This window comes from Nyctereutes procyonoides, unplaced genomic scaffold, assembly GCF_905146905.1.
Source record: "Nyctereutes procyonoides isolate TBG_1078 unplaced genomic scaffold, NYPRO_anot_genome, whole genome shotgun sequence".
NCBI classification, from domain to species: domain Eukaryota; kingdom Metazoa; phylum Chordata; class Mammalia; order Carnivora; family Canidae; genus Nyctereutes; species Nyctereutes procyonoides.
In genome coordinates, this window is record NW_026575020.1 from 52,744,249 (window position 1) to 52,768,103 (window position 23,855).

Consider the following 23,855-nt stretch of genomic DNA (forward strand, 5'->3'; position numbering starts at 1 on the left):
ACTCAGCCATGCCTTGTGGTTTCTGAGATAATACATGTTAAAGGAATATTAATCGTGATTAACTGCTAACCCATCAGTTAATATTAAATTGTGTGGCCAACTGAAAACCATATTGTCTCCATTTGATTACTGTATCCTCATTCCCTAGGCGGCTGTTTTCCCAAATCCAAACACTCTTGCTGCCACACCCCAGAGTGAGGAGAAGCCCATTTTTCCGGGCGGGGGAGGGGGGAAGTAGTGTTAAAGAGCCTGAGCTCATTTAGAAAATATCAGATCTCTCCAACAGGATCTGGTTCTCTTCCCATGCACTGGAAGGCAGAAGATCCTTTCCCTCCTCTTTTCTAGTGTTTGGTGGGACAGAGGGGACCTGGGATGTGTCTGGATTCTCCCTCTGACGTCTGCAGATTTAGCCCAGAGCAGTGGGTGTGGGACTTGAGCATGCATTCAAATTCCCTAGATGTTAAAACTCAGACTGCTAGGACCAATCCCCATAGTGTCTTATTCAGTAGGTCTGGGTTCAGTAGAACTTTCTAACAAGTTCCCAAGTGCTGAGATGCTATTGGTCCTGGACAAGGCTTGAAGAGCCACCCCCCTAGAGGATTATCCTTCATGCAACCAATGCACCCAAGCCATCACTAGGACTTGCTTTCACCACTCAGATGGAAGACAAGGCTAGATGAAAGAGCTGGGGAAGGTTGAGTTTAAGGGAGGAGTGCCAAGGAGTCTGGCACTTTAACAGTGGACACACAAGTCGCCTGCCACTCTGGAAATGGCTCCCTACTGCGAAAATACAGGCATTGGGAGGTGAAATGGACATGGTGGCCAAAACCCCTTCATTGTAAAAGGGAAGCAAGTGAACCCAGTGGGTGGAAGCAACTCCCACAGCAAACCAGGGCAGAGCCACAGTGACCTAGATCTTCTGGCTCTTCCTATAGTAGTAGAGCTACTCTTCCTTGATGAAGGCAGCACAGGCCACTTCTGTGATCAGAGGTGAGGAGGGCAGAAGCAAGCCCATTACTGAAACGACGATGCATTGAATTTTGTCAACTCAACAGGAAGTGAATAAAACATAGCTCCTCCCTCCATCCATGCCCTACACACACACACCACACACACACACACACACACGGGTTCACAAAGGCCAGCAGTCCAGAGATAGAGACTGAGAAATGGACAAGTAGGGAAGATGAAGGATCATTGTTTCTCAGAGCAATAATTTGTGTTGGACCACACAGGATAAAGAACTCCAAGCTTCTAGAAGATGAGGCTACTAAAATTCTCAGTTGAAAAACCAAGGGCTTAGATTTGATGTCCTCAGTTCCTCCCCCGAAATAAAACAACTCTGGCCATCCATCCTGTCCTTGTGACCCTGGACATTGCTCACCTGAGCAATTCACCATATTTGTTGAAGATGAGTAACTTCCCATCACCATGTGTGGAATCCGGATCTCAGATCACCTGTAAAAGGAAAGGGGAGGAATGGGCAAAGGAAGGGGTGGGGGGAGGAGAGGCTTTGCCTGCTTTTCCTTAGATTTAAAATATTATTAGATGATTTCCTTGAATTTCTAATAAGCAAGTAGAAGTTTAAATTACAAGATCTCTAACAGAGTCAGAATCCAAATGGCACAGGAGTCCACAGACAACAATTGCCATGGCCGGATGGGTTTCAGGTTTGTTCTTTGCAAAGACAAAGCTCCCATTGAGTGGTGGAGAGGAGGAGAGCCCACGGAGGGTTTTCATTACCCTGATCACCATCCCCATGGCCAGGGGAGGACGCAGAAGGAGAAAAGCATAGCCTGACTGGCCAATGTGCTGCTGAGGATGACAGTTCATGGTGAGGCACACACCTGCTATTTGTGGCTCCTCTGGAGCAGGGTGGGGACAGAAGACAAAGATGAGAAAAGAAAGAACCAAGCCCAGCAATGCAAGCTCAGGCATTCAGCAAAAATTAAAAAGCGCAAACCTCAGAGAGGAGAATGGGTTCTTGGTAGCAAACAGCTATGTCGCGATTTGTGTGCGAGAGGAGAGTTCTTGCTGAGGTCTTAATGGGAGATTTGGTTCACGCTTCCTTCATTTTGTCTATGAAGAATTTGCAAAACTCTTCAGCCGGAAATGTTCGTTTAATCGATTCTCTCAGAGGCAGTGGAGGAAAGTGGTTATGGAACGAGGGTTTGAGGATTTCAGTCCTGCTTGGGATACTTAATAATAAATTATGCCCAAGTCTCCTACTTCTCCTAGGGCTGTTGTGAGCATTTAAATGCAAATATACGTAAATGTTAGCAGTGCTCCCAGCACCTGTAAGCACCCTATGATTTGTAGCTACTTGTTGTCCTCTCCCTTGTACCTGCAGAAAAGAGGCTCTGAGCAGCTTGGTGACTTCCATTAGAATTTGACCACTCTCGGGATCATCCTTCACTGAAGGACCTTCAGCCGATTGCTTTCTTGCTCAAGTTTCAACATTTCCAGTTTCTCCTCCAGAACAGCTGGTCCCAATCTACTAAATAACCCCTTTGCACACTTGAAGACCATTATTAAGATTCCCTTTGGCCATAAACATATGAAGAAGTGTTTAACAGATGAAAAAAATGTTTAACCTCACTGGTAATCAAAGAAATCCAAATCAAAACAACAAAATGCAATCTTTGCCTATCAATTTGGTAACTTTTTAAAATGATAGTACTCCATGCTGGTGAGAGTAGGGTAAGGCGGCAATTTCGTACATTGCTGGTGGGAACATAAATTGGTACAGTCTTTCTGGAAAGCAATTTGGCAATATGTTATCAAGACCCTGAAAATTGTCCTTACCCTTTTACCCAGTAATTTCACTTCTGGGAATCTATCTCAAGGAAATAATCAAAGAATCGGACAAAGATTTCTGCTCCGTGGGATTTGTTCTAGCACACGGTATTTTGATTTGTGAATAAGTAAAACCACCCAGAAGTTCAGGGATGCCGTGGCACATATTAACAAGTTATTAAAAGTCATGTTAACAAGGCCTATTCAAGGACATGCAGAGTGGTCACCATAAAATGGGAAACACAAGCACACACAACAGGACACAAAACAACGCAGTAGGATTTTAATTACATAATTACATAGATTTATACTTTTATATGTGCACAGGGAAAGGCTAGATGCAAACACAGCAAAATAGTAACAGTTCTTATTAGACAGTGATAGAATTGCGGGTGACTTTTTATTTTCTTCTTCATAATTTTATAGTTAAAAAAATTGTTTAAGAGCTCATGTGTCCTTATATGTTTCCAGGTGGCTTAGCATGGTTGCTGTCCTGCCGTAGCACATTGTCCAGAACCGAAACAATGGACGATCAAGGGTTGCGGAGTTTTTCTGGAAAGAGCCAGATAGCCAATGTATCAAGCTCTGGGGAATCATACAATCTCTGTTGCTCCTGACTCGACTCTGCTGTTGTATGGCAAAAAGCATCCATAGACAATCCGTCAACAAGTGGGCGTGGCTGTGTTCTAATAAAACTTTACTCACAAAATTAGGCAGCAAGTTCACTTTAGCCTATAGCTTTGGTTGCTGACCCCTGGCCTAGACGATGTGAATTTCTCCCAGCCTCAGAAAAAAAAATCTATAATTTCAAACAAATATACCTGGAGAGACTTCTAGAAGAATTGGTTGAGGCATCGCTCTTCTGTATTCTCCTGATGAGTCAGTCAATCTGACACCTTGATTCAGAAGCCGTCAGCAAAAGGCACTCTTCACGGGCCTTGCCTATTCACCACTGCAAGACGTTCCCTCTACCCCATCATCAGCACCACCTTCCAAGGAGGCTGCTCGGCACCACCCACTTCAGCCCTTCATGCAGATGGTGGAGTGGGGAGTGAAGAAAGCCAGAAGTCTAAGTGCTGACAGCAGAGGGGCTGCAGACTTGGCACAGCTGATAGCTGGTTTGAGATTTCCACTCTCTGCCATCCATGTAGCTGTAGAAGCTCCCAGAGTCCTAGGTCTATTGTTGTGTGTTCCTTTGGTCGCTGGGTTGGGAGGTTGACAATACATCAGGTGCATCCCAAGCAATGTTCAAAGGGGGTGCAAAGAGATGTTTTTGGTGGTGGTGGTGGTGGTGGGGTGCTTGATTTTGTAGACAGACAAACTGAACCCTCGGTGAAAGCAGATGATGCACCTGTATGTGCACGTATGTATAATACGAAGCTCTGCAATTTCCCTTTTTGGGTTTGGAATCCTTCACACTCACCTTGGCAGAGACACAGGCCGTCACGGTATTAACAGTCTTTCTCCTCACTCCCACCTGTCTTTCCCTGCCCCAACTCCTGGTGTGTGTTTCCAATGGAGACACCTTATCTAAACCATTGTAGACACTGGACACTTGTCCAGGAGGCAGGAACGGCATCTCAGAGCAGCCTGCATATCAGACCCGATGACGTGACAGGAGGTTGTAAGATGAATGTGACATTCCAGGGCTCTTTATTACCTTGTCACGTTTCCCTAATCAAATGTCACCAAATCAAATGTCAAGTTGTGAACCACCAAGTAAAAACGGCCCAAGTGGAAAGAAAAAAACCATAATCTGGGGCTTCTCCCAAAGTCCTCTTTCTGGCTCTTGGTTTTGATTCCCCTGCCTTGGCTCAGTCTGACTGTCATATTTTCTCTTAACTCTGAGTCCAGGCTGTGAGTCCAGGAGACAGGCACTGGTGTCAGCCGGGTTTTCACAGAGACTCTGCCATCCGGACAAGTAGACAGTAATAAAGGAAGAGAGAACAAAGAGATTTTGCATTTTTAAAAAAATTAGGGGGCTCCTAATTAAAAAAAATTAGGGGTGCATGTGTGGCTCAGTTGGTGAGGCATCTGCCTTTGGCTCAGGTCATGATATCGGGGTCCTGGGGTTGAGCCCCACTTTGGGCTCCCTGCTCAGCATGGAGTCTGCTTCTCTCCTCCCTCTGTAGTATCTCTGCTTGTGTTCTCTCTCTCTCTGTCAGATCAATAAATAAAATCTTTTTTTATATATTTTTATTTTTCTTAAAGATTTTATTTATTTATTCATGAGAGACACAGAGAGAGAGAGAGGCAGAGACACAGGCAGAGGGAGAAGCAGGCTCCATGCAGGGACCCCGATGTGGGACTCGATCCTAGGTCTCTAGGATCACGCCCTGGGCTGAAGGCAGCACCAAATCGCTGCACCACCCGGGCTGCCCAATAAATAAAATCTTAAAGAAAAAAATAAAAGCCCCAGTAGCTTGTTTTGCTCATAAAATGTCTCTGACATCATCACTAAGACAGAAAATACTTACACCAAACCCTCTCCTCTACCTACCTGTCCACTATGCTGCCCATCTATGACGTGTTTTCCTGTTCAAGACCGTAATGTAGGTCCTATTCTGATTTGCCCTGGATAGAGGCATTTGATTACTGCTTCATCAGAACAAGGGAATGGAATGGGCCCATTGTGACCTGCCCTGTTGCACAGCAGGCCCTCTTTTTTTTTTTTATTAAATCTTATTCGATAAAGAAATATTGGGAGTACCATGGTGTATTGAAAGGCCGCAGGATTGGAAGTGATTCATGCAGCCTGCTTCTTAGGCATTTTTGCTACAGAAGATGTGGTTTTCTGTAGCAATGCAGTTCCATGACTTCCCAGCAGTGTGAATTACTTAATCTCCCCAGCCTTATCTTTCTTCCATGGGAAGAAGAAAAAGAACTATGTGGGGGTGGGAGGCACAATGAGATCCGTTACACAGAGTTGTAAAGTCGGAACAAGGGACCACATGTGAACGCCCTGCACAGTGTAGGATGGAACATCTTATTCCCTTTTCAGTTCTTTAAGCAAGGAATGGTGCTAATACCTCCAAGAGATGCAGGGAGGAAAGGCACCTGTTCCTGCCCCCCACCCCCAGCCATCCCCAAGCGTTGGATATTTAGGGAGCAAGATTTATGCGCAAAATGGTTGTGTCATGTGCTGTCAGAACAGAGAAGAGGGAGAAATTCAATAAAGCCAGTAGTATTCGTGAAGGCTTCTGGGGCGGAGGCGAGGGAGGGGACATGTGACTTTTCAGTTGAGCCTTGAGAGACAGGGTTGGAGATGCAGGAGAGGCTTCTGGTCCGGGGAATGGCCAGAACACAGACTGGAGACAGAGAGGGACAAAGCACTTCGGGCAATGATGCAAGTGGGCTGCTCAGTCAGGTGAGCGAGGGCCCAGAAAGAAGGGGAGACCAAAGTCAGCGAGGAGCCCAGCTCACAAGGGACCCACGAGCACTGTGCTGAGGCTACATCTTATTATTGCGGGGGGGGGGGGGCGTGAGATTTCAAAACCAGGAAATGGCATCATCAGAAAGTCCTGTTAATGGGGTGAACCCGCATCGCTGCCTGCCCAGGGTGGCCCAGCCATGTCATTGTTACTAGAACTCTCTTTGGCTCGGGACAATGAATGATGAGCCACCCTAATTTTTCACCTTGCTGTCAACGGAGAGAAAGAAACCAGGACAGAAAGAGGCTAGCCCCAGAGAGATCCGTTCAAAAGCCACTTCGAGTATCTGGGCAGGAAGTTAGAGTCTCCAAAGGCAGAGGACCAATGGAAACAGAAGGAAACAGATCAACGACACAGCCTGAAGCGGGTTCGCCAACTCCTGTGCGTTGGTAGTTGGTAGACAAGGGAAGGAGGGAGCATGGGCCGTGGCTGGTATTTTAGTATTAGATGAGTTGGGTCCACGGGGTGAGCAACACACTCCATGGAGAAGAACTAGCAAGGAGCTGGAAATGCGAATCTGGAGCGCCGGGGAGGTCAGAGCTGGAGATGTGGACCTGATAGACTCTTGGGTAAAATCGTGGCTGAAGAGGGAGTGTGCGAGACCACCCAGGAAGAGGACAAACAAGATGACACTCAGGGGGCTCGCGGACAGATGCTGATGAGTCACGAGCCAAAGAAATGAGGATCCAGGGAGAGGCAGACGCAGGGACGGCCGGGGAGGAGAGAGTTTGGGGATGACCTTTGGGATCGCCAGAGCCAGCCGCTCCCCGAGGACCGAGGGGGCTGGAGGAGGGCCATCAGAGAGACCTTGGAAAGAGCCAGGCCGCCAGAGCAGCGGGGGCAGGAGGCAGATTGCAGTGGGCCCAGGGTGGGGGCGAGTGGGAGGCCAGGAAGTGGTGTCAACGAGCATAGACGATTCTCTGGACAGATCTGTGAGTGAAAGGAAGGAAGGAGAGGGGCCTGCGGTTTGAGGGAATGATCAAGAGAAGGCGAGCACTGGGGGGAGTAAAGTGGAGCCTGCACCCACCAGACGGCCGGGGGGAGAGGGCGTTGGAGGCCAGAGATGCTCACGGAGAGGGACACCATGGGAGCAGAGGGCTCCTGCTTCAGGGGAGAGGCCGCCCATCGACCAGAGGCAGGACTCCCCGTGGTCCAGAGTGTGTGTGGGGGTGTGCGAGGAAGTGAGGCTGTGACTCAAAGGGTGGCTGTTAAGTTGAGGGAGTGCATCGTGGGGATGGAGGTGGCCTCCGTTTGTCACAATTGGCGACACTTAATAGCTACTGCTACTTCCCGCTTACATGCCAGTGCAAGTTGCGCGCATCAGTGGAAACCTCGCCACCACCCATTTTACAGGCAGGAAAACTGAGGCTGAAGGAGGCGATGCCAATTGCCCAGGAGCAAACCGTGAAGGCGGCGGAGCCCCACTTGAAGCCCAGGTCCTCCCCACTGCACCGCCGGGCTCGCAGGCCATGTGGAGTCCGGATGGACCGGTGGCTTCATCATCTCCGTGGAGCCGGAGGTGAGGTCACCCGCTGTGAATGATGGGGGTGGATTCAGAGGCCTGAGGACGGAGGAGAAGAGTTGAAACAGCTGCTGTGAAGAATGCGGTGGGGATGGGCCCAGGGAGAGAGAGGGCACGGACAGCTTCCCAGAGGTGCAGAGAGCTTCCAGCAGATTCCATCTTGCTCTTATCGGCCTGCACTTCCCAGCCCCATTTCCAGCTGAGAACTTGCCCCACGAGCTCCTGGTGTCTTTTGTTGCCCTCTCTCTTCCCCCGGAGGGAAGGATGGGTCACGTGGGCCAAGCAGAACAGGGTCAAAGATCTTCCCATCCCTGGGTGGCTTGTTGGTGATGAGCCGGGAATGGAGCCGAGGAGGTAATGCTGAGCTCCTACCAAAGACCCTGGGGCCTGAAGGGTTTGAGGAAGCCGTGCGCTCCGTGGGCAATAGTGATTGCACAGGGAATGGCTGGGAGCCACGGTCCAGTTGCTTGGGCCCGGCCCACAGTGGAAGAGAGAGCTGAGTCAAAGGACTTCAGCCAGGTAAGCTGGCCACCGCCTCCTCTCATGCCACCACCTTCTAGTCCAGCAACGGGCCCGTCCGTCCTGGGACACCTCTCCCTACTGAAGGTGTATTCCTTTCAGGTGGTGACCAATGAGGAAGCCTCCTGCCCTTGAGTCCAGAGCTTAAACGGCTCCGTCGGAGGCGCTGGCTTGACCACTATGAAAACAGTAACAGCCTGGAGCTGGCCCTCCCCCTCTGGGAGAATGCCATCGACCTAGTCGCTGATGGTGTTGGCCCCAGGGACAGGCCTGAAGACGTAGGGTTATTGCTCGTTGGACGTGGCCCACCAGCTCCAACACAACCATTAAGCCATGGGTGGAATTAATAAAATCCATACGGGACCGGAGTCTAGAAAAAGCTGGGCTCAATTCAAATTTCCATAAAAGCGGCTAACAGGACCAGGGAGTTGGCATCGAATTCTAGAAGTGTGCTGGCTTCCTGCCTCCCCGAACGTCATTTTCAACACACTGGGACTCGGGATAGAAAGTCTGTGGGCTGGAAGATTCCAGAAGCTTTTATTAGAATCTTCTCAGGCCTGTCTTTCTCTACGGGGCTAGAAACTCACTTGCAGGTGGGTGATCGTAAGTTGGTTCTTTCAAACAGATTGGGGAGAAAAGGGCACAGGGCAAAGACCCGCAGCTTCTGTGCAGGCCCAGATGGAGTCATTCCAGGGGGATACAGGCGAGTGGGGCTCTGATTTACATCCGAGGGCCTCTAGTTGTGGGGTGGGGCAAGGGAGAGGGGGCACTGGGGCACCTGGCAGAGAATTGGGCTGAATGTTTGTGTATTCCGAGGGTGTGGGCAGATGATGGAGAAGCAGTGATCCCTCTGGTGTGTGTGTGTGTGTGTGTGTGTGTGTGTGTGTACACACACACATGAGCCCACAGATGCTCCAGGCTTGGGAAGAGGTGCCTACCATCATCCAGCCCGAGGTAAAATACAGCACCTGTCTCCTGGTAGCCCCGATTTAAACTGGATCCCCCTCCCACAGGCAGGGGGGTCTCCTGAAACCCCTGGCCGCATCTCCCACTCCCCCGCAGATTACCATCTTACCCAAAAGTCGCCCTGAAAAGAAGCCCATGGGCAACAAACCCCTCCCTCTCCTACCCGTTCCAACATTTCTCTAATTAATGCAGGAGAAAATTAATTACAGAGGGATTTTCAAGACCTCGGCATCTAATGGCCAGCCCGGCACCCCACTCCCCCACCTCCCTGGGGCCAACTGCAGCCCCCATTGGCTGAGGGGCCCTCCCTCCTCCCCAGCCCTGCACACAATACCGCAGGCTAATTAGGCCGGGAAGGAGTTTCTTGGCAAAGGGGGCTAAGCGCTAGGTCAGTACCTTGAACAACCCAGAAGAAAGACAAAACAGCATTAAAAGAAAAAAAAAAAAAAAAGAAAGAAAGAAAGAGAAAAAAAAAATCCTGCTAATCCCAAGTGCATTTCCGCCAAATATTCTCCTTTTCAAGTGTTTTCTTCCTGGTAAACAAAATGCTGTCGCTGGCTCTGCAGATTTTAGGACACGGTTGCTTAGTAATATTGGGGAAAACACCAAGTCCTCACCTCAGTTCCATTTGTTTCTCTTCTGTCTTGCTCACTTCACTGAGAGGCCCTGACATTCCCACATCACGAGGGACTGCCCGCTTTGTAAAGAAGAGCTGGCTTTTCTTTTCTTCTTTCTCTTTTCTCTTTCCTTCTTCCTATTTCTCTCCTTTCCTTCCTTCCTTCCTTCCTTCCTTCCTTCCTTCCTTCCTTCCTTCCTTTTTTCTTTCTTTCTTTCTTTCTCTTTCTTTCTTTCTTTCTTTCTTTCTTTCTTTCTTTCTTTCTTTCTTTCTTTCTCCTTTTTTCTTTCTTTCTTCTTTCTCTTGTCAAACTGCTCCCCAAAGCCAAGCTAGGAACACAGTTCAGGTCCTGTAGACCAGTGCCATCCAGTAGAATGGTCTACACAGTCCAATATGGCAGCCACTAGCCACTCATGGCTCATGGGTTGGAGCTCCAGGGCTCCTGACAAAACCCCTGTGAGTTGTGCTTGGCAGGGCCACTGAAGGGACAGCCATAGGGTCTGGTGGCTCTGTGATGGTCGTAGGGGACAGAGGGTGGTTTAGCGTAAGGATCACACAGGCTTCCATCCTAATGCATCCCCATCTTCCCTCTGTGGGGTTTTGTGCATCACTTAACTCCTCTGTACTGCTCTAGGCAATCCCACAAGCACACCTCAGGGTTGTGTCTGAGGCCCTGATGATGGAGGCCAAGTCCCCAGCACATAGGTGAGGCCCCCAGTGACCCCTTCCACCAGAGCACAACGCGCACAGCTGGCGTGGCCCACTCTGCAGTGTCGCTCTTGCTTTTCTTGCTCCCAGAATCCTGTGCTGTTTCCCACCTCTGTGCATTCCCCTCTGCCGGGAACACCCTGCCTCCCTGCTCCTCTGCCTCGGCCTCTAATCTAAGAAGTCCGAAAGACTCAGCTTGAGAATCCCTTAAACTGAGATGCCGTTTCTTTTCCTCTCTAGAGCCCCTTACTCTCTCTCTCTCTCTCTGTCTCTTTCTCTCTCTCTCTCTCTCACACACACACACACACCTTTACATACACCACACCCCTTCCCCTCCCCAGAGCTGGGCTGGAGAGCCTTCCGCAACCTTGTCTCTGTGCCCGTCTGCTCCTCTGCATTTGTCTCCTATCATCCCCGTTACAGAGTGAACCCTGAGGACATAGCCCGTGTTTGACTTTGTTTTGCTTTTCAGAGGTGTCCCCAATATCCAGAATGATATCTAACACGCAATAAATTCTCAGTTAGTATGTGTCATCTAGGAAGCCACAATTATCCATCACCATTTCCCCCTTGCATCAGAGGTCAGCAAACCATAGCCCACAGGCCAAGTCCAGTCCACCACCTGCTTTCAGTTGACCCTCAAGCTAAGAAAGTTTTTGTTTGGGGGAGGGGGGATTTTTTTTCCTTAATGTTTAAAGTGTTAGATTTTAAATGGTTGTATAAGTACCTGTGTAATATAGAACTCTGACTTTGCCTCTTGACTTGTAAGGCCTAAAATAGTCACTTTCTGGCCTTTTAAGAAAAAGTTTACCAACCTCTGGTCTAGATCTCAAGAACAGCCGCTGATGGGGCTTGGTGCAGCCACCGTCAGAGAAAGGGAGAGAGGGTGCTTGGGGAGGGGTGCTGAGAGAGGAGAGACAGGGTGCTTGGGGAGGGGTGCTGAGAGAGGACAGAGAGGGTGCTTGGGGAGGGGTACTGAGGGAGGAGAGACAGGGTGCTTGGGGAGGGGTGCTGAGAGAGGAATCCGGAGCTCCCATTTGGGCCATTTCCAACAGAGTTGAGCCCATGGAGCTGGGCAGATGGCATGAGCTAGTCCCCAGGGATGCTGCCAGTGGAGCAGCACGGACAGGGCACACTTTGTCTTTCTCCCACCACCTGCCTCTCCCCGCTGCAAACACCTCAGGGAGTAGGAATCAGAGGGACACACTATGTGGGCTTCTGAGAAAGCTCTACGTGCCCACACTCAACCATGGTAAATGGAAGAGGGGCTTTTCTGTCATCTGGGTTGTGGTTTGGCTGTGTTAAGTAGCAGTTTCTATTTGAAGTCAAGCCCCCCAAACATGTTTCAATAGAAATGGGAAGGTCTTCCAGAGGCTTGGAAGCTGTCGTCCAGGAGGCAGGAAGCAATCTGTTCTTCTCCGTCCTGCTAAGACATGAACTGAGGTTTCTAAGAACCAAAGCAAAGATCGCTCCAGGCCCTGATGACACCGTGTCAAGGTGAGAAATAGGAGCCTCAAAGGCACCCCATCTCTCCCATGTCCCTCCCTACCTTCCATACACCCCCCAACGTCTTCCGATATCCCATCCAGAGGCAACTTGCCAAAAGTCTCAGGCATGTGGGAGTACCTGGAGGCTCACTCGTTTCACTGCTTGGTTCCCTCTTCCAACAGGGAGGGGCCGAGTGCACCCCACGTGCTAAATATTTCACTGCTGGAGAGTCTATTTTGCTTCTGCTGCTGTTTGGCAGCAGAGAGACAGGAAGCTATTTAGATAGATTATCTTCCTTTTCAGGAAGTTTAGAGGAACTTTTCTATTGCAGTTCACACAAACATCCAGCTAATGGTCATTTAGTCATGCCGGCTCATTAAGTCACCAGTGAAGAATGCTCAGCCTAGTTCAGCGACACTCGAGCGTCTCCACTCGTTGCCCTAGATCCAAGGGAGAGGGAGAGCTGGGTGAGTTGTAACCAAGACCAGGAGCTTAGCCTGAAGGCCATGAGGGTCCAACATAAAGTGATTCTCACTTCCCGGGGTTGCCTGTGGTTTTATAGAATAATTGAAATGTGAGTGAGTAAAAAGGTGGTCTTCTTGAGGAGTTTCTGGCCAGATGATGCTGTGTTTTTAAGGAAGATCAGAGAGAAATTCTTGGCAGGAGGTAGTGAGAATGTGGTTATGAAAAATGTGATATGGACCCATGGACTAGAGTTCAAGTCATGGAGATGAGTCAACAGCTGGAAAAGGAGACTGGTACAGACCATCATGGTTAACTATGATTGATCCATGGCTAACCATCATGGACATTAGGCTCTGGACATAAGTGCTCTACATGCATTAACTCATAGGAGGCTCAAATAACTCAAGGAGGTAGGTAGGCACTGTGAGGAAATTGGCCTAGAAAGCCAAACATGCTGCTTAAACTCACGCAAATGGTGAGTGGCAGGGCTGGCATGTGGATCCGGTCTAAGCTATCCAACGGGACTTTCTGCAAGGGTAGATATGTCCCACATCAGTGCTTTCCAATACGGAAGCTACATGTGGCTATTGAGCCCTTGAGGGTAGTGTGACTAAAAAACTGAACCCTTAATTTTACTTAATTTTAATGTATTTAAATCCAAGTAGTCACACGTGGCTAGAGGCTGCCATACTGGACTCCCAGATCTAAGCAGTCTGGCTCCAGAATCCACAGCCTTAAACATTAGACTATCCTGCTTTTTAAATCAATTGAGAGAATCTGGAACTATTTATTAGGAGAACACTTAAAATCTAGAGGTAGATTTTGGTTGATTTAATTTTAATTGATTTTCAATAGAACATAAAAGAAATTTCAGTAAGAATGAATATATAAGAAATCAGACTGAATGGAAATGCAAGACAGAAAAGTTTGCTTATGTTAAAAAAGTAACCAATTAGGTAACCGTTCGGATCAGGTGTTTGGCAAAATATCTATAAAGGGAGGAAGGTAAAACATCAGCATGATTTGTCAAGAGCTCCTATAATACAACTTTATTAAGTCTCTGCTCTCTAAAGACATATGGTCTAGGTAGGAAACCATGTCAAATCCGTCAAACAAAGTAAGGCTGCATGATCCAGGGTGGACGGTACAAGTAAAGTGTGTTCATCCTGTTGGAATTCAGGTCAGATGTTTATCCGCAAAAGCGAGAATGATCAAGGAAGTCTTCATGGAGGAGATGGCATTTTAGCTGAGGGTTGAAGGATGGATTGGATTAGCACAGCGGGAAGTTGGAAAGGATGGAGGTAATGACAGGCTTGGAAGGAAAAACAAACTGTTCTTGACAGATCTCTTGGAGACTGACATTTAGGGATTAATCAAAAGTGACTCCAAATTCTCTAGCTTGGACAAAAATAGTGGTTCTGGGGGCAGACAAGGGAACTTTAAGGGGTGGTAGGAGGCAGTTTGGGGAAATTATGACTTTGGTTTTGGCCATGTGGATTCCGAGGCCACAGCTTGTGTAAATCTCAGATTAATACTCACTTTTCACGAGCCATTAAATGTCCAATTTAGATGGGAGGAGGGCGGATGAGAAGGCTGCCCAAGATCACCTCCATCCTGGTACTCAGTGACTTTGCTTTCCCTCTGAGGCTGAGAAATTAGGCCATGGCAAAATGGAAGAGAAGCCACAGGACTCCAGTGATGCGCACGTCACCACCCCAGTGGGGACAAACGCATACCTTGTTTTCTCTGCTACGCCGAGTTGACAGACATCCGGTTACTTCATCTTGGGAGTTATATTCATCTGCCCTTTGGAACATCCTGCCCAATGACTGATTTTCTTTAAATAGCTTCCCCCCCCCAATTATATTTGTAATACCTACTCACTGCAAAACATTTGGAAACTTCAAAAACAGAAATAAGGAAATGCAATCACATATATGCGCACACACGCAACAGACCTGCATACGTATGTGCACATGTACACATTCCTATGTGTATGTATATTTATATAGATATAGTTTTTGTCCATTTCTACCTGGTATTTTAAAATACCTTTTTAGCTGAAAAAAATCTGTATGAAAAAAATAAGAAGATAATGGTACTCAACTTTTATCGAGTTGTCCGTATGTTCTAGGCATATAGGAAAAAATCATCAATCCTCGCACGCGAGCACATCTAGAGGCATCTATTCCTAAAACGAACCTATAGACCTCTCCCCTTACTGCTCGGCAATTACGTCTTTAATGCCCGTCTTCATCATTTGCTTTATTCCTTTGAGCCAGACCACTATCAATTCAAAATTCCCTGTAAGGGACCGAGAAAACCAAAGAAGGGGCAGCGGTTGAGGCTTAGGAGTGAAGAGTAGGGATCAAAGGAAGCAGGTGCCCCGTCAATACTCTAAACCACACATCTGGAATTCCTGACTCGAAAGAAGGTTCTGGACAAGAAAACAAACGCTGAACAAACATAGGGGAAACCACAAATAGACATCAGCAGCACCTGGAGAGAAGAAGTAGCCTTGCGGAGGAAAGGGAGTGAAGAAGACACGAGATGAGACTGGGTAGGACCAAAGGGAATTTGTACGTTGCCTTTAAACTGCCCCAGGGAAATCAGAGATTGAATTATCCCCTAGTGAATATGACCCATGTAGACAGGGAATCTATGGATAATTCACACACACATAAGCAAGTAATCTCAACAGGGGATTCTTCACTCCTGCCTTGGTTTCCTGGGGATTCAAACCAAGGCACTGGTGCTCCATTCTTGGAGATACCCCAAAACACCAAAGCTGTAAGGCTGTGGGTGGATCCTTATCTGATGGTCCTTTTCTTTTCTTTTCTTTTCTTTTTTTTTTTTTTTTTGCAAGAAACGTCTTGCTCCCTGAGCAAAGCTTGTGGGAGGAGAGCGCTGTCTTAGTGTATACACCTAGGGAGGGGGTAACGAGGGGATGGCCTTTCCACCAAAGATAACACAACAGCCCCAGACCGCCTGTGATTCCCTCTCCAAAACTTTCCTAATGAGCTGTCTGGGGTGGGGGGGATCTGGGGGGGGGGGTGTATTTTCAACCATATTTCGGCCACTACTTGTTTTTTTTAGATTTCTGTCTCCATTTTTTGATTTCACAAACGCTGTTTGCAATGACCTTTCCCTCTCCACCATCTTTGACAGTTTCTCATGCGTGAAACATATTTTTGTTCATTATTATTTTTTTTTTTTGTCCACAACCTCCCCTCACAACCGTCCAGCCCGGGTCTCCCTCCCTGTACCCTTCACCCCCATGTCAGACATATAATGAATTACCATTCCTTCAGACAACGAGGTTGAAAACTCGTGGTCTCCAAGGCAACGGGGTATCCTGGGGTGGGGTGCTGGGGAGGGGGGCTTGCCTGGCCAGGAAAGGACTGGAAGTAAAGGGGGGTGGGGAGGCAGAAGCTGAGATGATATCATTCCTGAAGACTGAGAGCAGCCAATCGGCTGGTGAGGATATGATGTCATCTCCCCCACCCCCACCCCCTTTTGGCCTAGGTAGCCCCACTGAGAATTCTAGACAAGTATTGAGCTCAAGTTGTATTGCTGTGAGAGAAAGAAGGCGGACGATGGCAAAGGGGGGAGAGAGAGAGAGAGAGAGAGATCTACCGGCTTTCCGGATGGCCCTAGCAGACACTACAGTCTTCACTGGAGGCAGCCCCATAAAAATGTCATCAGCTTGGGCTCTCCCTGCATTACAACACAATGATTTCTTTGGGGAGAAGAAAAAACCCTGAGATTTATTTTGCAGCCACACCCCCGCCTCCCTTGCAAGAGAAAAACCAACCAACAACAAGTTGTGAATGAAGTGTCTGCAGATCATCCCCCACCAACCCAGCCTGAGAACTTTCTGAAACCGAAAGACGCGCACACTCACACAGAGCCAGCTGAGCACATTTATGCGGCCCTCTGCAGCCACAGGGATGGAGGAAAGGCTCTAGGTCCTCCCGGGGTGGGAGCCTGCTTTGGGGGAGAAGACGCCCAACCTGGCAGCGGGGGCCACTTAAGGTGCTGGGGGAGGGGCGTCTGTCCCCAAGACAATGACAGTATCTCGGGCTTGGTGCCAGGCTCCTAGGAGAAGCAAACAAGCCATGGCTTTAGGGAGGGGTGCTGGCTCGTTAGAGCGCCTACTGATGTGTTACCCCCACGCAGAGGGGAGGGTGAGTGTGCATGGCTCTCTTTTGCCAGATCTTTCTCTTGGGACTGGGAAGCAGTGCTATTTCACAAAAAAAAAAAAATTAAAATTAAAATAAATGTTCCCAGGAGTACAGGCCACAGGACGGTGAGTCCAAGGGCTCAGATCAGGCCAGGGAGGCCCTCGCCTCCTGCCTTCGAATGGTGCAAGACGTGTAGGTTCCCCCACGGTGGTCTTTCCGAAGTCTTTCTGGAGTTGTCCCACCTGGACCCACCGATGTCGCCTTTTAGGACACAAAGAAGCCAAGATCCATGTCCAACACCCCGTTTTGTAGATGCGGGCATCAAGGCCAGACAAGGGAGGGACCAGCCAAATGACGAACAGATGCACCAGTAGATCGAGAGTTGGCCCCAGAGCTCTGCCCACTGTTCATTCTTTGAGACAGGCCCGTGACACAATGGTGGCCCTGCAAGATGGAAAGCCTTCAATTTCAGGGTCACCTGCTTACCATCTTCTGCATAAGTAATTACAGGTACTGGACTGAGATGATGATCTCCAGCCCCGTTCCAACGAGGTGTGAGCGAGAGTGACCCCACAGACATCTACCTCGCATCCAGCTCCCCCTTGACCACCAGGCCCAATGCGCACAGAACCAGAAGCCACAGCCAGGCTCCCGAGGGGCCCACCTCCAGGAAAGGAGACAAAACAGGGGCCATGAAAATATGTGCAAATTGTACACATGAGCGTTACGAATCAGGGCTGGAGACCCGCGAGAGAGGGGGTGAACATCCCTATTGTAGCAAATACTTACTGATCGCCTACTCCGGTGACAGATGTCAAAATAGAAGTGAGGCTAAGTCTGAGTTTCTACCCTCACGGCATTTCTGCCAAGGAAAGGACTGAGGCTGTGTGCACAATGACCCCCCTTTGAAAACCCCAGGAAGACAGGGACTCGGTTGTGCTCATACCACTCGGTGTATGCTCCGTGTGGTGCCTGGTATACAGCAGGTGCTCAATAAATTCTTGCTGCATGGCCAAAGGGAAGCAGGACCTAGAACACATCATTCTATTTTTGGAGGACATTAGCAAGGAGGTGATACCTGAACAGGGCAATGGAAGAAAAAAGAAAAATAAAAATTTGCCAAGTAGAAAGAGGGGGAATATATTTTTTAAAGATTTTTATGAGACACCCACAGAGAGAAGCAGAGACATAGGCAGAGGGAGAAGGAGACTCCCTGTGGGGAGCCCAGGACCCTGGGATCATGACCTGAGCCAAAGGCTCAACCACTGAACCACCCAGGTACCCCGGAGAGGGAATATTCTAAGTAGAGGGAACCACAGTTGCAAAGACATAGTGTATAAGGATAAGACAGGATGGGTTGGTTCTGCTAAGATAACGAATAGCTCGTAAGTCTCCATGGCTAAAATAACAAATGGTTTCAAAATGGTGGTTTTCGGGCTTTACTGCCTCCCCCCACATTTACCTTCTGGCCTTCAGAATGCTATTAGCAATTTATCCATTATCTGTCATTCATCTATCAATATTATTAGCATGGACTCACAAATTCCTATTTTTTAATGGCTTATAATTTTTATGGACTGAGTCCTTGTGTGCCCTCGCGTCCAAAATTCGTATGTTGAAATCCTAACCCCCAGTGTGATGGTGTTAGGAGGAGCGGCCTTTGAGGGGGGATTAGGTCACGAGGGTGGAGCCCCATGGATGGGATCTGTGTCTTTATAAAAGGAGGCTCCAGAGCCCTCCATTTCTTTCCGCACCTGAGGACGCAGCAAGGAGATGGCCATCTCTGAACCAGGAAGCAGGTCCTCACCAGACACTGAATCTACTGGTGCCTGGACCTTGGCCTTCCCAGCTTCCAGAACTGTGAGGAATCAAGGTTGTTTGTGGAAGCCACCAGTCTCTGGTGTTTTTGTTAGAGCAGCTGGAGCTAAGATAATCACTCCTTCCCGTACTAAATACTGGGGGGGGCGGGGGTTTCAAATTTGTGCCAGGTGTGGCCAAAGGGAGTGCTCCTTTAAGTTGATTTCTGTGTCTTTGTGACTGCCCCTATCCTTTTTAAAATATATATCATTTTTTAAATAGGTACCAAAATGACCTCATTCGCTTGGATGTTCCATTGTGATCACGAGGCGGCTGAAGACTTGGGGAAGGCAGGAGAGTTTTGGGGAAGCAGGAGGAAGCCTCCTCTTGGCTTTCCAATGTTCTGGGGAGAGGAATCTGCTTTGTGGAGAAGTGACGAGCCCCTCTTAACACAAACCGTAAGAAACAGTCAAAGAAATGACTACAGAAAATGCTCCTTTGCTGTTCCCTTTCAGAGACACTTTTTGGAGCCGAGGCTAAAGGGTTCAGAGGCACAGGGCAGAGGTGGGAAGGTACTGTTTCTTTGCACCATTATAGCTCAGAATGCCACATTCTTGGAATTTTTGTGGAGTTCTGTGAGTTTTTAGCAGGCTGGATACAAGAGTCCCTATTACCACCCCCATTTCTGGCAACGGAGCTAATTCTTTGTACTATTACCCTTCCCCTCCCAACACGATCTTCTAATAGAACACATCTGGGTAAGGGTTTCTTACTCCCATTTTACAGATGATGGCACTGAGGTCCCAAGACATCAAGAGATTTGTCTGAGGTCACACAACCGGGCATTTGGACACCAGCTCCCTGACCACTCTATGACTTGGCTGATACGTGTAGATGGGAAGGAAACCAAAGCAAGCATGTACTTCTGGGCTCTTCTTCACCCCCACTCACCTCACACTCACAAAAGTGTAGCCTTCTGAGGGTCTCAGGCCAGTCCAGGCCCCGGTATGAGGCAGGGTATATATGGCTATGTCCAAAAGCAAACAGTGGGATGTGCCCACTGCTCATTCTCTCAAATAAATACAAATTTTAAAAAATAATCATAAAGCCAGAGCCCTGATGCAGCAACCTCAGGATGAGACCAGGGAAGCTGTCCAGGAATGACACCCGAAGCATGGCGAGTGAGGCCTCCAGGTGTCCCAGCTGAAGGGAACACATTCAGGTGACACCACGTATCCCTCTCTCTGGGGTCAGAATGAAGACAATGTCTTCAGATTAGGAGACTAAGAGCTCCTGCAACAGGGGTCAGCAGCACTGGCTGGATGTTGGTCCCCATCATAGCACCGCAGGGACCAGCGAGTTACCCTGACTTTCGGATTCCCCCCACCTCAGTAAAACGAAGACACTGAAGACCCACAGAGAGCCTGAAGGGGCATTTCTGATGCCGGCCCCATGTAAACCTTATTAATTTTTTTTATTCTTTCCCTCCCAAGGCCTTTTATTTTTCATCCGCTTAAGAGATGGAGCTTTGGGAGTCAGGCAACGAGAACAATTTATTGCAACCTGAGGTCCCCCGAGCCGATTTCCTCTCTACATGGGCCTAAGGATATCTCCACCTCAGGGCTGTGTTATGGTTAAATTAGACAATGTATTTCCCAAGGGGTGCTTCGCTCAGTCGAGCCCAGAGAAATCCCCTGGTCTGCGGGAACCAGAGCTGGATTTGGAGACAAGGCCTCTAACAAGGTAATGAAGGTAAAATGAGATTATATGGGTGGGTCCTCGTCTAATCTTGACTAGTGGCCTTGTAAGAAGAGGAGGGTAGGACAGGGACATGTGTGCGCTGAGTGGACACAGAGAGAAGACAGCCGTTGGCAATCCAAGGAGAGAGGCCTCAGAGGAAACCAGCCCTGCCGCCACCTTGACCCTGGAGCTCCAGCAGGTGAATGTGTGTTGTTTGAGCTGCTCGGGCTATGGTGCTCCTGCCTGTCTTTTCCTTCTCACTTCTCCTTCTTCTCTTTGCCTGCGTTCCCCTTGCCCTACTCATGGCTCTCATGGTCTTTCTGGAGAGTCGTATGGCTGGTCCCACCCTTCAAGGGACAAAAGGCTCCGAGGTCTCATCTGGGCCACACCTCCAGGTGCTGAGCCTTTGGCTCAAGAGTAGATGGCGAAAGACACACAAAAGATAGGACTTTGCCTTTAGCCCGGATTCTGTTTTTCACTTAAAAAATCCAGGTCTGCCGCCTGCCACGCTTGTCACGTGGCACATATACCACCAAAACCCATTGCACAGTACTTGGCATTCGGAGCTGGGAGGCCAGAGCAACACTGGAATAAAATCACTATTTATTGGTCTCTGACTTCTGACAAAACTGGTTCTCTGCTGCCCACCCACCCACGAGGCCCGCGGGCGAGACTGCGTGGTGAAGACACCGGTGTGGTGAGTCACCAGTCGGCTCAACCAAGCACGCTGGCTGCTCAGGGAGGCCCAGGCCTGAAGCCCCACTGGGCCGGCGTCCACAGTCAGGTCAGGCTCCCTAGGACCCCCTGGCCCGACTGATGAGACAAAGCCAGAGAGAATGCCCTTCCGACAAGGCGGCCCTCTCGTGCTCTTGTCCCACGGCCCTGGTCGCAGCCCCCTACCAGCCAGGGAGCTCTGGAAGGTAGAAGAGTGTCTGGAGGAGGCACGAGGGAAGGGGAGGGCCCAGGGCAGCAGGGGAGGGAAGCAATTCTTACCACCAGTTCAGATCAGCTGTGTTCCACGAGGCAGGTGACCTGTACCGAGGCTCCTTTTGTGGCCTCTTCACATGCAACCTTGGCCTTCCCACCACGGCTAATCAGGGCATTTCCAGAAATGATTGCAATCAACCACACTACCCCGAGAACTGCCCCAGAGCCCTGCCAGGGCAAAAACATGCTGTTCTTCTATTTTATGAATGAACAAACCTGTATGCTTTCTATAAATGTCTGCATAAATCACCGCTGAGCATTCCCATCTTGGCACAGGAAACCCATCCCAGGCTGCAAAAGTGGCTTCTTCCCCAAGAGAGAGGCCCGGGGGCCACTCCCTGCATTTCTCCTGGACCCCAGGGAGCTGCCTCCTGAGCTGTTCTCTGGCTCCGGGGAGAGAGCTCTTGCTCAGACAATGACTCAGCCCCAAAGGGGCGGCAGCTCACCTTTCCAGGGGCCTTCTGGGCCGAGCTCCAGGTGAGGCCCAGCCAGGCCTGCTGGGGTTTAGGGGATCCTTCGTAAGCCGTCCTCCCGGGAGCTGCAGCTCACCCAGACCCACGGCCCCACTCGGCCCACCGCAGCTCGCAGAGGGTAGCGCCTGCCGGAAACAGCCCCTGGGAATGGATCTGCGCCGCTGGCATTTTATGCAAGAGCTCCGTGTCCACTTAACTAACGAGTAATCATTAATATTACCCCTGGCCCATGTATCCAACTGTTAAACTGACACTAATGAAATGACTCTCAGGCACCATGACCAATATTAAAACCAAGTCTGCACTGTTAACTTAAGTGACCCAGGCTGATTGATACATCGTGCCTTGCATTTAACCAGAATGGAGGGTTTTTTTTATAACAAAATGCACAGACATTTCTTCCACCCTGGTTTTATTCTTTCTGATTATATCCCAGCGCCAACTGGATCAGACCAGACCGCAGCAGACGGTCCCAGACTTCATTGCTGGAATCCTAGTTCTGCTTCCTTGGTAAAAAAGGGATTGCCAGCAAAGGGGGATATTTCATGGAAAATCTAGGGTCGAAAATAATGTACCACATGTGACTTCGGAATCAGCTGTGATGAGCACGCTACAGGATGGACTCATTCAAATGGTCTGAGTCTTGGCTTTGGTTAAAAAAACAAAAGGGGAGGGCAGCCTGGGTGGCTCACCGCCTTCAGCCCAGGGCATGATCCTGGAGACCCGGGATCGAGTCCCACTTCGGGCTCCCTGCATGGAGTCTGCTTCTCCCTCTGCCTGTCTCTCTCTCTCTCTCTCTCTCTCTCTCTCATGAATAAATAAATAAAATCTTTTAAAAAAATTTAAAAATCAAAAGGGGAGGGTACTCAGTGTACTCAGTGTTAGGAGGGGTCTCCCGAGGGGAGGATCCAACTCAGCAGGGGTTGCTTACGGTTCTCACCTCCTCCAGGCTGGCCTCTGAGAGGCAAGAGAAAGTCAGGATCCAGGAGGACGGAGCAGCAGAAACCCCGCCAAGGATGAGAGGCCTGCCCCCCTGCTGTCCTTACCTCTTCCCAAGCATGCTGGGCTTGGTGGTCTCCCTTAATTTAGAAATAAGTGGTGCATTCATCCCACAGAACACTGCACGCCCGCCAGGCAGCCTGCCTTCCTCCTGGTCCCGCCCCTGGCCTCAGGGACACAGCCCAAAACAGTCACTCCGCCTGCATCATCTGCCCGCGACCCACAGACTCCACGTGGGTGGGCGGCATCTGGGAGAAACACAGGCTACAGACAGCCCTGGTCCTCTGGCGGCCCCGAGGGGGGCATGCGTGGGCCAGCCCAGGAGGCCACCTGGCCACGGGATCCTGAGGCTCCCCTGTGACAGGAGGGCTGGGGTCTTTGGGGTTGGGCAGCGATCGGGGCATTGCATTCCAAAGACCTTCGAAGCTGGTGCTGCCACAAGCCAGGATTGAGGGTTTGGGGAATGTTCCGGGTAGGCAGATAGCATCTACTCCCTGAGGAAGACTAGGGGGACCAGGGGGGCACGACAGTTAGGGAGCCCAGCTAGGGAGTGAGTGGAGGCATCCTAGGACAGAAGATGGAGTGCACCCTCCAATCCTGGTGGACCTACCTGCCCCTGCCCTGCCGTGTGGCACGGTGGCCGGGCTAGGAGCGTGCTAAATCACTTTTTTTTTTTTTTTTTTTTTATGATAGTCACACACAGAGAGAGAGAGAGAGAGGCAGAGACACAGGCAGAGGGAGAAGCAGGCTCCATGCACCGGGAGCCTGACGTGGGATTCGATCCCGGGTCTCCAGGATCGCGCCCCGGGGCCAAAGGCAGGCGCCAAACCGCTGCGCCACCCAGGGATCCCCTTTTATTTTTTTAAATCATTCACTAGTTGGTTTTGATTGTTGGATCTGATCTAGCTGTGTGGCCTTGAGCAAGCTACCTGCCCTCTCTGAGGTTCATTTCCCACGTCAGTACAACCAGCACGATAACAACCAAACACTCGTAGCGAAGGATTAAGTGAGATACTTCGTGTAAAGCCCGCTGCACAGTGCCTGGTGCACGGAGGATGCTCAAAACTCGTGGCTTTTCTCATCTTCCTGCTTCTCCCTCCCCCGGGGCGGTCTAACCCCTTCACCTCTAGAAGGGAGGTGCTCTTTCCTCCTCCATCACCCCTT